The sequence below is a fragment of the Eulemur rufifrons genome, chromosome 8 (assembly GCF_041146395.1).
Source record: "Eulemur rufifrons isolate Redbay chromosome 8, OSU_ERuf_1, whole genome shotgun sequence".
NCBI lineage: Eukaryota > Metazoa > Chordata > Mammalia > Primates > Lemuridae > Eulemur > Eulemur rufifrons.
The window spans coordinates 72,463,269-72,477,918 of NC_090990.1; the positions used below are offsets into that span (position 1 = coordinate 72,463,269).

Here is a 14,650-nt window from a genome sequence, read left to right on the forward strand (position 1 = left end):
CTGTAACAGTGATTTGGAATCACAGAGTTTGGGGTTGAAAAAACTTGGCGATCCTATAGGCCAATCCCCTCTCATTTCCCAGTTGAGTAAACTGGTAAGTGAGTGACTTGTGACTTCCCCCAGGGCTAAGACTCTTTGGTAGAGCCCTTCACTGAATCTTTATTTGGTCCAGAAGAAAAGATTTTCCCCACTAAGATATCACTTCTGTATTATTCAGAAAGCAGCAATTCTGAAACTTTTTGGTCTGAGGATCCCTTTATGCTTTAAAATTACTGAGGACTCCAAAAACATTTTGTTTATACGAGTTATATCTACCAACATTTACCACAAAGAAATTAAAACTGAGAAATGTTTAAAATATGTATTAATTCATGCAAAACCAATAATAAATGCGTTGCATATTAATGTAAACAGTATCTTTCATGAAAAATAACTATTTTCTGAAACAAAACAATTTAGTGAGAAGAACAGCATCATTTTATATTTTTGTAAGTCTCTTTAATGTCTGGCTTAATAAAAGACAGTTGGATTTTCAGATCTACTTTTGCATTCAATTTTTTGTGATACATTGTTCTGGTTGAAGGATATGAAGAAATCTGGCCTCACACAGATACAGTATATGCATCTGTAAGTTGCAAATCTTAATAATCTTTTCATATACTTGTGGCTATTTCTTTTCTTAAGGTTGGTTGCAACGTAGAATCTGAATCACATAATGAATTTTTTATAATCTGTAACATTAAAATCAATTGCTTTCCCCAAAATACTTAGTAATTTCAAAGTGAAAAACAGTAACTTTACAGCAGAGAATTCTGGCAGACAACATCCTAACCAAGTGATAAAGGTTAACATCACCAGGTTAACAGCACCTGCCAACATAATGTACCCCGAGTCTGATGCCCTGAAAAGGGCAGATTACCTCTGTGGTATTCTTCCACATAATGCATAATCTTCATATAGTCATGAGAGAACATCAGACAAACCCAAACTGAGGGACATTCTCCAGTACTTTTCCAAACTGTCAAGGTCATTGGAAGACCGAGGAATCACCACAGATTGGAGGAGACTAAAGAGACGTGACAACTAAATGCCATGTGAGATCCTGGATTGGATCACGGAACAGAAAAGAACACTAGTAGAAAATCTGGTAAAATCCTAATGAATTCTATACTTAGTTAATGATATTGTGCCAAGATTAATTCCTTAGTTTTGATAATTGTGCCATGGTTATGTAAGATGCTATTATTATAAGGCAAAGTTGAATGGCAGGTGTAAAGAAATTTTCTGTACTACTCATGCAACTCTTCTGTACGTTTAAAATTATCTCAAAATAAAAAGTTTTTAAAAATCAATTCCTCTATATTATACTCTCAAGATGTAGGGTACTTCACCCATGCAAGATTTTATAATATCGTACATTGGTCATCTGGAAAATAACGGTTTACTGAGTTACGTAAATATGCCAAATGAGACATCTTTCATTATAAGCTATCCAAAGAAATCACATTTGGTCATATCTCCATTGATATTATCAGAGAAGTACTTAACTATTGAGAAACTGTCACAGTCATGGTGATGAATATAAGTTTTCCAAAATTTTAATTTTTGTTCAAAAAATAAAATTGTATCATTGCCAACAAATACTATCAGTTGTTTTCCATGAAGTAACAGCCTCATTTTGTTCCTTTTTTTAAATATCTGGCAAATATCGAAGTCGGGATGACCATCATTTGTCTGTCAGTCATTCTTTCAAGTAAAACGGTGTTCCACGAAAAACAAACAAGCTCAGCTCACAACTGCACGACTGCTTTTCCTCAAGACAACCATCATACTTTGGAAGGTACAAGTGCTACACACGTACTTCTTGTTTCATCATACAGAATATGACATGTATGTGAAGGTCTGTACTGCTTCATCAAGAAGGCTTTTCCCAGAGATACAGTCTTGCTCAGTCACCCATGCTGGAGTGCAATGGCACAATCTTAGCTCACTTCAGCCTTGAAGTCCTGGGCTCAAGTGATCCTCCTGCCTCAGCCTCCCAAGTAGCTGGGACTACAGGCCTGTGCCCTCCATACCTGGCTAATTTTTCTTATTTTTTTGTAGAGAAGAGTCTTGCTATGTTGCCTGGGCTGGTCTCAAACGCCTGACCTCATGTGATCCTCCTGCCTTGGCCTCCCAAAAGTGCTGGGATTACAGGTGTGAGCCACCATACCCAGCCAAGAACATTCTTAAATGAAACTGGCAGTTTTTTACTGCAAGTGTCTGACAGTGAAACACAGCCTTGATTCCTGCTAGGTCCCAGCAGTTTTATCTAATACTGCTTTTATACTATCCGTGCAATTTTAACACAGTGAAAAAGACAACATTATTATAAAAATAGTTTAGTAGTACTTTGGGAGGCCAAGGTGGGAGGATTGCTTGAGGGTAGGAGTTCTAAAAAGAGTACTATGCTAAGCTTTGTACTGTGCTAAATTTTATCATTTTAAAGAAAATCACTTTTTAACTCTTTAATTTGTTAGCTATGACATTATTCATAATATCTCGCAATTTAACTGGGATATACCAGCAGGTCTTGACATTGTGGTACAGCATTACTCTTCCAAAAATAAAAGCATAATGAGACTAAAAAAAGAAATATAGCAGCAAAGAGAAATCATAGTCATCTATCAGTTTGAAAGCTTTAAAAATATTTTTTTTTTTTTTTTTTTTTTTTGAGACAGAGTCTCGCTCTGTTGCCCGGGCTAGAGTGAGTGCCGTGGCGTCAGCCTAGCTCACAGCAACCTCAAACTCCTGGGCTTAAGCAATCCTACTGCCTCAGCCTCCCGAGTAGCTGGGACTACAGGCATGCACCACCATGCCCGGCTAATTTTTTGTATATATATATTTTAGTTGTCCATATAATTTCTTTCTATTTTTTAGTAGAGACGGGGTCTCGCTCTTGCTCAGGCTGGTAAAAATATTTTTTATAATCCTTTACAGCTCTGGGATCTGCATTTCTATCAACTCGATTAAGTTAGCAGGGGATCATGGGGCAGAAAGGGTTAAAAATTCAAAGTTGTTGCTCCAAGCCTGCTGGCTAGGAAGGCAGGTTGCCCAGGTCTCAGGACAGCCAGCCTCACACAGCAAACACAGAGGCCGCATGCAGGAGTAAATTCCTCAACCAGCACATACTCTCCTGAGGCATCCGTGTAAGCTTTTTCCAATAGATTCCAAGCTGAGTAATAAACAGAAATAATAGATTTTCTTGGGCCTTCCTTGAGTTCAGGAAGATCTGACAATATCACGAAATGGCTTAGCACAGTCCTCTGAAATTTTTCATTAGAATTCTTTTGTCCTGAATCATGTTAATAAAGTAAGATTTGCTCGGGGATTCGTACAAAATGACTTGCTCAAAGGCTGCTCAAGCCCAGAAGGACGAGAAAAAGACACTGAAGCCTGGCAAGAGGAGGCAGGGCCAGGCCCAGGCAGATTTTTGGATGGATATTTTCAAACAGAGCAATGCCCAGCTCTCTTATATAACGCTCGACGGGCTCTTAGAGCAATGTGAAATACTTTCATCTTCAACTGTCTACACTGCCCTCCACAGAAACAAGCACTTGGCTCAAAATGCCTCAAATCTCTCTCATCTTTAAGGGGCAGGGACTTCTATTATTTTTCTACAATTCAGTAGGCTGAGCTAATTCTAGGTAGTATTATTCTGTATGGCAAATGTAGCAAAATAATGCAAACCTATTTTTTCCCCTTCATGCATACAGTATGCCCTGAACTTAAATTGGCATGCACTTGATTTCAAATTGAGATTTTTTTAAACAACATTTTCCAACTGCAGTAGCCGTTGGAGCAGTTGGAAAATTCACATTTTGCGGATCTGGGCCACCTAAACAGAGGGCATAAGGAACCTGATTTGTTTTATTTTAAAAAGACAAAGGAAAAAAACTACTTAAATTCCTGACTCTGATTCCTCTGAACATTTAACACGTAAAACCTGAATTGTTTCACAGCAAACTAGGGCTCCTTTTCCTCTACCAAGAGGCCCTTGGGAAGGATTTATTTAGTTAATGAATGTTAAGTAATTGTGTTTCTCTCACAAAACAAAAATAAACAAAACCTCTGGAAGATGGATGCTGTTTGGGCTCTCTAGGTCCACATGAGCGCCCTCACAGAGAGCCTGGAGCAACAAACTTGCAATTTAGGGAACAATATGGCCACAAGCACTTCCCCAAAAAGAAAAGCAACTCCCCTCTTGGCCCAACTCCAAAAGGCAATTGAGCCGGGTAAGGTCCAGGCTAATCTCTGAACAGCCTCTCTGCCAACTTTCTCCTACAGGCATTAGGTTTTTCAGCAAGGGCTTTGCAAATAATCTAACAATTAATTAGTGCTTTTGAATTCACCCCATACCATTAATGGAATATTGCCAGACAGCCTTTGATAGTGTATTTCTAGGGCTAATTAAGCTTGGCAAAATAGAGGACACAGACTCCCTGGGCCCCCACAAGGGCCAGGCTGAGACCTAGCAGGTGACAGACAAGTTGTCCTCACAGACAATTCTAGGGTGACGAAGGTGGTAGGCTGCCTGGTTCAGGTCCTTAGGGTCCTTTATATTATGCCAGATCCTGCTCTCAAATTATATAATTATCAGGCTCTTGACGTTCAAGCTATTCTTTTACCCTAAATACATTTTTTTCTTCTGAGTAGAAACTCTTGATTTGGCACTTAATATTAATAGTTTGGTATTGTTTCTAGTCCACACTCCCAACACTCTACCCACAAAAAGATTATTTAAGAAGGGAAAAAAAGATGTAATGTATAGTCATTTTTAAAATATATACCTTAAAATAAATCTCATCTCAAAATTTCCTTTTTGCAATCAAAGAGGCCTTGCATAATCCAAGATTTCTCACTCCCATAACCTCAGTCATGTGGGAAATCTATTTTTTTCACTATCTAATGCCACACAGAATTCCAGACTGCTCCACATGCATGGCCAGCAAGATAAACACATTTTTTGGGAGGCTTAGAAAAAAGCTAGCAGGGGGCAAAAAGAAAAAATCTTGTTGCATTCCTCTGGACTTCTCTGGTGCAATTTCAAAAACAGAATGACCACCACCGGGGGCTTACAGCGATCTCCAGAGCTGTACCTAGGTTGTTCACTGCCCCTCTAATAGCGATCAGAAAACATTATCACCTACTCAGTGGCAAAACAAATAAACACAAGTTATTTTAAAACACAACTTTTCAGGCACAGAGGTTAAAATCTTCTTAGTGTCTTATCCCAATTTGTAATAAATATGGTGTCAAGGTGCTTAATAAATATCAACAACTTAGGGAATTTATTTCCGTTATAAAAAATGTTAATTTTTTAGATTTCTAGCCTGGATTCTGGTTATAGGAATAAAGTAAGAAGTCAGTGAGGAAACCCAAGTTAAAAACTAGAGCCCTTTCAGCAGAAATGAGGCTATGCCCCACTTTTAACTTTTAGTCCCTAACCCCCAGAGCCACCCTTGCAAACCCACCTTAACTCCTCAGTCAGCCTTGCCTAGAGTCTGTCATTACCTAGAGTCCTTCAGCCATGGCTGCCTGAACCAATGTCCCCACCCTCAGTGAGTCAACACAAGTCTCCTACCTTGGTGTAAGTCACAAGGCAAGAAATGGGAAAAGGCAAAAGAGGCACATAAAAGGAATAAATGGGGGACGGGGATTCCTTCTTTAACAACTGAGATGATTGTGTCAAGGTGTCGCCCCAGCTAATAAAGACGCACCTGGTTTCTGCAGGTGCACCACACTTACAACCAGAGAGTTAAAGGTGTCTGTGGGACTCACTCAAACCAATTTCCCCTCCAGCCATGGATCCCTCTGACCCAGACGAGTTTACTGAAAGGTGTTCAAGGTAGCTGTTTCAAAGGCATGCTAAAACCAAGCTCCCTTTTATGACACTGAGAAATTTTCTAGGTGTTTGCTTGTTCTATTACAATATGTACATTGAGAAAACAGATCTAAGCTGTCAAATGTGGTCCTCAGACCAGTGGCATCAGCATCATGTGGGCCTGTTAAAAATGTACAATTTTTGACCTATGAAGAAGACCTACTAAAACAGAATCTACATTTTAACAAGATCCCCAGGTAATTCTCATGCACATTAAAGTTTAGAAAGCACTGGTCTAATATCTATCTATAACTTCCAACTCCAAAAATAAAACTTCCTGTTCCACAAGCAAGATGACTATACCCCACCTCAGGAAAAAACAATATGAATGAATATCCATATTATAAAATACATATATATATATTTTTTGAGACAGGGTCTCACTCTGTCACCCGACTACAGTACAGTGGCATCATCATAGCTCACTGTAACCTCAAACTCCTGGCCTCAATCAATCCTCTTGCCTTGGCCACCCAAAGTGCTAGAATTACAGGTGTGAGCCACTGTGCTAGGCCAAACATATCTTAAAGTGATTATTTTCTTTACAGGAAAAAAAAAAAAAATTCTATTAGGTTATTAAGTATGAAATGTCCAAATTCCTTAAGTACTAAGTTTGACAGTTGATATCTCTGGCATTTCACTTTGACATTCTTATTTTATTTCTGCTCTGAAGGTCCATCTCAGTCTTTCAAATGCATGTTTTAGCTTGTGATTAACTTTCACTTTCACATTTTTTTTTTAGAGAAATTTTTGTGGAACCATGGATAAGTCAAAAATTTGTGTTATTTTCAAATATGAGTTCTGTCATGGAACCAATGCAGTGCAGACAGCTCAAAATATCAACAAAGTGTTTGGGAGGGATGTGGCTAATGAACGCACAGTACTTCGATGGTTTGAGAAGTTCTGTTCTGGTGATTTTAGTCTTGAAAATGAGCCCCGTGGGTGACCTGAGACCAAGGTGGATAATGATGGGCTGAAAGCTGAAGTGGAAGCGAAGCCATCTCAACCTAAGCATGAATTAGCTGCAAGGTTTGAAGTTACTATTCCAACAATTTTGGACCATTTGAAACAAATCAGCAAAGAAGCTGGATAGATGGGTCTTGCATGAACAAGTGTCAGAAGAGAAATCACCTCAAAGCTTGCCTTTCTTTGCTCTCATGACATAAAGGTGAACGATTTCTACACAGTAGTGTTATGTGTGATGAAAAATGGATTCTTCTTGACGATTGTAAGCATTCAGCACAATGACTAGATAAAGATGAAGTGCCAAAACACAGTCCAAAACCAAATACTCACCAAAAAAAAGCTAATGGTGTCTGTTTGGTGGTCCAGTGCTGGTATTATCCACTACAGCTTCATGAAACCTGGTTAATCGATTACAGCAGATGTCTGCTGCAACCAGTTGGATGAAATGATGAGGATGCTTGTGATTAAGCAGCTGAGATTGGTCAACAGAGACAGGCCAATCCTCTGGCAAGACAATGCTCAACCACATGTTGCACAAACAATGCTGCTCAAACTACAGAAGCTAGACTTGGAAAGTCTCTGTCATCCACCGTATTCATCAGACCTTGTACCAACTACCACTTCTTCGAGGCTTTGGACCACTTCTTGCAAGGAAAAGTACTCAATTCTCAACAAGGTGTGGAAAATGCCTTTCATGATTTCATTGCCATTTGCTCTCCAGGCCCCTTCTCTGCTGGCATAAGCAAGCTGCCTTAAGATAGCAACATTGTATCGATAAGTTAGGCACATACTTTGATTCACTCTACTGCTTCTTGTTCGAGATATGATAAACTACACTTTTGATTTGAAATCGGGCATATCCTATTTAATAACCTAAGTATCATGCTCCTTGCTCACAATTAATATGTAGTTTAACTTATAAAAATGGGTTTACACACAATTAAAAAATATTTATTTACTATATAAAGCTAGATGCAACAGTATTTCTCTGAAACACTAACTTAAAACACTATAAGAAACATTTCTACAAAACGTAGTAAGACCCTCAAAACTCATAATCTTGAAAAACAGACCACTTGAGGAAGGAAAAGAACAAGACTTGGAAAACAGAAGGGTTCTTCCCACTAGAGACATATTTCACGAGGATAAGGATTTTTGTCTGTTTTGTTTACTATTATATCTCCAACACCTGCAATAGTGTCTGAAATACAATAGGTGATTAATAAATGCCTATTGAATAAAACAATCAATCAACATCTTAGGAAATCTGTGTTAGAAAAAGATGGAAAAACTCATTCTTGGCACTACCTCCAAAGTCCCTCATTTCTGTGCATCAGCAGCCAACAAAGTCCCTGAGACCTGGTAGGTACTGAAAGTTTACTGACCACACTACAAGTTCTCATCTAAAATACAGCAGTTATTTGAAAGTTGAAAGCAAAGGCAAAATGATAAATGGTTCTTTCCTCTAAGTCAAAAGGAAAAGATGGGGCAGGTGGGAGCTATGCGGCATTTTGCTTCACCATGCAGTATACGTAACTATTAATACAACTTTCAGCAGTGAAACATAATTGTCATGCACAGATGCATCCCACCGGAAAAGCTCATCACAGGAAAACGCTGCGGCAGCCTGGTGGTGACAACGATGGAAACGACAGAGCAAGGGCCAACTCCAGAAGCTGATGCTCCCCTGTCCCCTGAGCAGTGTGCTACCTGAGCATGCATGGAAGGAGGGAGGCGTTACCCGCCCTGATGGCTCAGGTGGATCTTCTAGACTAGGACTAAGGCATTCAGGCATGTGAAAACAAAAGGAAGCAACACAAAGAATTTAAAGCGGTTTTATTGGATCTTTTTCCTCTTGCCATATATGGTTCCCCTCATTGCCAACACAGAATAACTTTAAAATAAAATTTCTTCTAAATCATTATTTTTCCTTGAAGGTAGTAAAATTTTCCACATTCCACTCTAGATTTTTTTTCTTTTTTTTAAGATTTCTAAGAGTTGGCAGAAGAAGCAGGAGAATAGCTGGGCTTCATCCCCAGAGCACCTGCTCCCTATTCCTTGGAAGGAACGTTCTGAAAGCAAGTGCCTTTTTAAGCCCTCTAGAATTCCACCTGATTTACACTGTCCTCTCAGAAAACAAAAATATGACTAGATTGGACTTCAGGATAAATGTTTTTAGACCACTTTGGCAGAGAATGTTTTAAAGAAAATGAAAGTCACGCAGGATGGGCCAATCACCGGAGAGCGGCAAGCGCCCCAGCGCCGTGTGCAGGGCCAGTCACGAAGGAAGGCCTCACGCTGGAACACGTCCCAGAACACTCCCTGCTCCCACATCACTTCCAAAATCAGCATGCTCAGGGCTCTACTGGGTGATTCAAGGTCCCCCCAGAGTATCAGGGATTGGTCATCAAAGCAAGAAAGCTAAAACTAATTTTCTATATACACAACTGGTAAAATTATAAGCTTTTATCAATTAAACAACTATGTAGGCATATACAGGTAACTCTGTCCTGATGGAAATGTTGATCACTATTTATAAAACAGACCATCATTGATGTCCTAAAATAATCCAAATAAATCAGAAATCCAGAAAGTAGGGTGGCAATTGCACAGTCTAGGGTAAGGATGCAAAGGAGAGAGAAAACTGGGTACTCTTGACTTGTCTGACATCAAACCTAGGGATAATGTTACTCACATACTTGAGAAACATCTTTCTTACACTATATACACCTCCAGTTACCCAACTAGCTATTGGTAAACTTGCTTTTGCAAATGAAAAAAAGAAAAAGGCCTTGTATTAGATATCATATCACATTCCACCCCACACCCGCCCACCTAGGTCCATGCAGGGCAAGGAAATCTTTGAGAAATGAACTCACCTTCTTCTCAACTACTACTAACTGTCCCAACTCTGTGTGTGTGTGTGTGTGTGTGTGTGTGTGTTGTTTCTGTGGAAAACCTACAGGAAAAGGCGGGGATGGTCGGGGGCGGGGCGGGGGGATCTCATCACACTTGTGTGTACCACAATATCCCCAAAGGGAATACAGTCTAAAATATAGGCCACTCTATCCACTGTTTGTTGTTGTGTTTTTTTTGTTGGTTTTTTTTTTTTTTTTTTTTTTTTTGAGACAGTCTCTCACCATGTAGCCCGGGCTAGAGTGCCGTGGCGTCAGCCTAGCTCACAGCAACCTCAAACTCCTGGGCTCAAGCTATCCTTCTGCCTCAGCCTCCCGAGTAGCTGGGACTACAAGCATCTGCCACCATGCCCGGCTAATTTTTTCTATATATTTTTAGTTGTTCAGCTAATTTCTTTCTATTTTTAGTAGCGATGGGGGGGGGGGGTGTCTCGCGCTTGCTCAGGCTGGTCTCGAACTCCTGACCTCAAGAGATCCGTCTGCCTCGGCCTCCCAGAGTGCTAGGATTACAGGCGTGAGCCACTGCGCCTGGCTGCTATCCACTGTTTTAATAACAGTTCTTTGCTCTTTAAAATACACAGAAAGTTGGGCCCCCTGGTGACAGCTGGTATCACAATTGACAACATCCTTTCCCTGTGTGTCCAAAAGCAGAATTAAACATAAAAGTGGTTATAATGACCACCTAAAGACAATAATCATCACAGACCAAATCAACTAGCTGTGGCCAAAGACCTGGGGGTTGGCAATAGATGGCCTTTTTTCAATCTGCTTTGAACCTTCAAGACTATCCATCCTCTATCCTCTACATCCCCTGGTGGCAGCCCGCACTGGCACCTTGCTCATTCGGTTAGCAGACAGGAGAAAACTATGGCAGAATCACCTCTGAGGTTCTCATGCCATTATTTCAAGTCCAAGATGGATAAAGAAAACATAGTATAGATACACAATAGAATACTATTCAGCCTTAAAAAAAAGGAAATTCTGTCATTTGAGATACCATGGATGAACCTGGGGGACATTATGCTAAGTGAAAAAAGCCAGGCACAGAAGGATAAACACAGAATGATCTCACTTATATTTGGAACCTAAAAAAGTCAAACTCATAGAAACAGAGAGTAAAATGGTAGTTACCAGAGGCTGTGGGGTGGGGAGATTAGGGAGATGTTGGTCAAAGGACACAAAATTTCAGTTAGACAAGAGAAATAAGTTCAAGAGATTTATTGTACATCGTGGTGATTACAGGTAATAACAATGTATTATAGGCATGGGGCGCATGCCTGTAGTCCCAGCTACCCAGGAGGCTGAGGGAGGAGGATCACTTGAGCCCAGGGATTCCAGGCTTCAATGAGCTATGATCGTGCCACTGTACTCCAGCCTGGCAACAGAGAGAGACCCTGTCTCTAAAAAAACTAAAAACAAACAAACAAAAAAAACAATTGTAGCAGCCACTGCCAGAGCTGAGACCTGCAGGGGTGACCCACCCCTCAAGGACTTGTGCCTTCCTCAAGAATGCCTGGGCCCACAGAGCCGGTCATAGCTGTGGCCTTCACCATTGGAGGCCTCACTGTACTTCTGCCCCCACTTGGCCCCTACACCAAGTACACCAACCTGACCAACCAGGCCACTCCCTACAACTACCCAGTGCCCACAGGATGACAGGAATATGCTAATCGTGCCCAGCCACCCCTAGGAGCCCAGGGCCAAGCCTGGAGTGGCTGAGGAAGCTATGAGCACCTCACTGGACAGGAGGAGGCCCCCTCCCCTGTGGGCCCCTATAAAAATGTGAAAACCAAACCAAAAACCCTCCAGAAAACCAACACAGTGTATACATGAAAATTGCTAAGAGAACAGATTTTAAGAGTTCTCACCACAAAAAATATGTGAGGTAATGCATATGTGAAATAGCTTGGTTTAGCCATTCCACAATGTATACATGTATCAAAACATCATGTTGTACACCATAATATATACAATTTTTACTTTTCAAGATGGGCTGAGGGGTGCACTGTAGCAAAAGGAACATAAGATATGTTGCTGCAGCTCGTCTGCAAAAGTGTGTTTGAGTTCCAATTCAACCAAGAGTGGAATCATCTTTGTAAGTCGCTTACTTGCTCTAAGCCCCATTATTCTTACTCTAGAAATGAAGAAATAATACCTGTCTGCCCCAGAGACTGCTGTGAGGATCCAATGAAATACTTGGTGTAAGAGCATTTGGAAGATTATAAATACAATACGATATTAATATTAGTTTAGACTCTCCCCAAGGCTGACAGCTTGTGCCATTCCAGACCAAGTATTAACCAGCTGGGATCTTGGCTTGCTGTCCCCTGGACACAAAGAGTTCAGAGCTTTCTTAGCAGAAAAATAGCTCAGACTAAAAATATCTCCATTTTCCTGTGGACTCTACCTGGAATTCCAGGTACACCTAGTAGAGATGAAATCACATATGTTTCTCAACAGAAATGTGCAGTGTTCAGGTTGCGGGCAAGCTTCCAAAAGGATGTGTCTGGGCACTGGATCGAGGCAGTGGAAAACAGAAACTAGCTGTCCCATCGATAGCCCTCTGGCATCGACGCCAGCAGCACCACTTTGACCTGGCACGAGGGGCCAACGGAGGGCAGACCAAGCCAGCTCTTCCAACCAAACTGCCTTCCCCGAATTCTCCGTGCGTGCCTCTTTTTCTCGTTAAGGCTTCTGGAAACACAGCCCTGCCTGATGCTGGCAAGCTTCAGAAGCAGCAGCAGCTAATATTTTTTAAAGATGTGTAGAACAGGGTTTTGTTTTGGGGTTTTTATTTTTACTTTTATACATTTTTTGTATCACAAAGAAAAGCATAATTACCACAAATTACAAAAGATGAAATAATGAATAATGAATGAACCACTTCAGCCTGGGAAGCAGATACTCTCAACAGTAATGTTATAATACAAGTATAGAATAGTTTTTAGAGTGAAAACTTAATGAGGCTTAAGCCTGCAATAGCAAGAGTTTATTTTTTAAACTTCCCACTTTCTTTACATTACATAGGTTATGGGATCTAAGAGAAGGTGCCAATAAATAACCTAAGGTAATTTCTAATCAGGAGGCACAAGGGTCCTACACAGCTCGTGTTCAGCAAGAGCATGCTCACCCTCCCCACAACTATACAACATACCAAGGAACAAGGGAAGGAGGAAAGTATGAGTTCTATCAAAGCAACCACTAACACTGGGACGTGGCTTGCTGCCCCTGCCTCCTTCACCCTCCGCCAAAGCAGAGAAGGAAAGAAAGGCTTTCACTGAAGGCCCCGCCAAACCCGTAGAGCTGGAACAAGCAGGCCCCTGCTATTCTAACGTGGGCTCATTTTATGCACTCCACTGTGCTCTGCCCCTCCCCTGGCCACGTATCTAAAGGAGGCCTCTTATAACTCTCACCCCTCTGCTACCAAGAACTCTACACCTTCCCTCCGATTTTAGAGAGTTAAGATTATTTCGGTGAAGTCAGAGTACACATGGAGAAGGCCCATTACTTGAAGGTTCTTCTGCTCTGATGACCTACGTCCACCTCTTCTGAGGCCAAAGGGGCTTAACTTGGTTTCAGGATGTCATGCTGGTGGCTACTCACCTGGTATTTAATCAATCAAGAAGAGGTTTACTCATTCCACACGAAGGGTCTCCTCCCGAGAGGAGGATTTAGTAAAGTGATTAAAGGGCTGGACTCTAAAGCCAAGCTGCCTGGGTTCAAGTCCCAGCTCTGCCACTTACTAGTTACGGGACTTTGTACAAATTATTAACAAAACTGAGTCTCAGTTTCCTTGTTTGTAAAATGGAAGTGATGAACTTAATAATAATACCTACCTCATAGGGTTATCTTATAAACACAAATAAGTTAGCTGGCGGAAAGAAAGCCCTTGATAAGCGCCAGCCTCAGTGCCAGGCCCTGCTGTGTCTGAAGCTAATGAGAGTATACTCTCAGCCTCACTGTTGGAGGCCACAGTTTGAATTCTAAGATTAAATAGTGCGTGCCTTTGGCTACAGGGGATGGAAGAGAGAATCCAAACCTCAGAATGAAATCCACAAGCCTTAGTATGATATTTAATGTCCTTCACAATCTACTCCCATCTTTCTTCCTATTTCCATACCAACTCTCCAGGTCATCCATTCATTAAAAAAAAAAAAATGTCAAGCACCTAAGTGCCACATCCTGTGCTGGGCACAGTTCCCCATCTGGTCAACCCAGTGCCCCTGCCCAGTCTTTAAGACAGAGCTGCAGACCTAGAGCTTCCACAAGGTCCTCCCTGGCTGCTCTAACCCACAGAGGTCTCCCTTTTGATCCTTCTGAGAGGTCTTTTGGGTTTTACTTGGTATTCACCATACATTGGTTATTTGGTTATAGGGTGATATTTTTTAAGCCTAACTAAAGTACAAGCAACTCAAAAGAAGGGATGAATCTTACATTTCTTTGTACATATATCCCTAAGTGACTAGTACTGTGCTTTGCACTTAGCAGGAACTCAGTGAATTAAGTGATTCACTTAATGTTTCAATAGGACACAGATGGCTTAAAGCAAATCCATTATCATTCTTTCAAAACAACCCCTTCCTCATTGAGCCCTTAAAGGCTCAATCTCTAGACCTAGAACAAGTAGGTTTATAGTTAAAGTTGCCATTAGCTGTGCAACCTTGAGGAAGTTACTTAACCTCTCTGTGCTTCAGGTTCCTCACTTATAAACAGGGGATAATCAAAATATCTATACTTCTTAGAGTAGTTATAAGATGCAGAGCACTCTGAATGGGACCTAGCATACGGTAATTATTAATACTCTAAATGTTCACTATTATTATTCCTATCTTCAAGTTCAACTCAT

At 40.9% G+C, this 14,650-nt stretch overlaps 1 pseudogene; it reads left to right on the plus strand.

Annotated features, from left to right (window-relative positions):
* Positions 1-8,171: 8,171 nt before the first annotated feature.
* LOC138390307 (NADH dehydrogenase [ubiquinone] 1 alpha subcomplex subunit 3 pseudogene) lies at positions 8,172-11,534 on the plus strand (annotated as a pseudogene).
* Positions 11,535-14,650: the final 3,116 nt, after the last annotated feature.